We start from the raw sequence: 265 nt of genomic DNA, 5'->3' as shown, positions 1-265 counted from the left end.
TAGGAATTTTATGCACAATATGCTACACTGTAGTATACAATAAAAACACACAGCACAGAATACTTGTATATATCACAATGCAATGCTCCCGACTTGACCCTCCATTTCCTGTGTGATGGGTGAACTGGAAGTAGTTAAATGTGCAATGGTTCATTCGTCACACCAGAAATTAATGGTCAAGGTGAGAACATTGGGTTACACTTTACTTGAAGGGGTGTGCATAAGACTGACATGACACCTACATAATCATGACATGACACATGTC

Source organism: Sinocyclocheilus anshuiensis, unplaced genomic scaffold (genome assembly GCF_001515605.1).
Source record: "Sinocyclocheilus anshuiensis isolate Anshui unplaced genomic scaffold, SAMN03320099.WGS_v1.1 scaffold207, whole genome shotgun sequence".
Classification (NCBI taxonomy): Eukaryota; Metazoa; Chordata; class Actinopteri; order Cypriniformes; family Cyprinidae; genus Sinocyclocheilus; species Sinocyclocheilus anshuiensis.
This window is presented reverse-complemented; position numbering follows the sequence as displayed.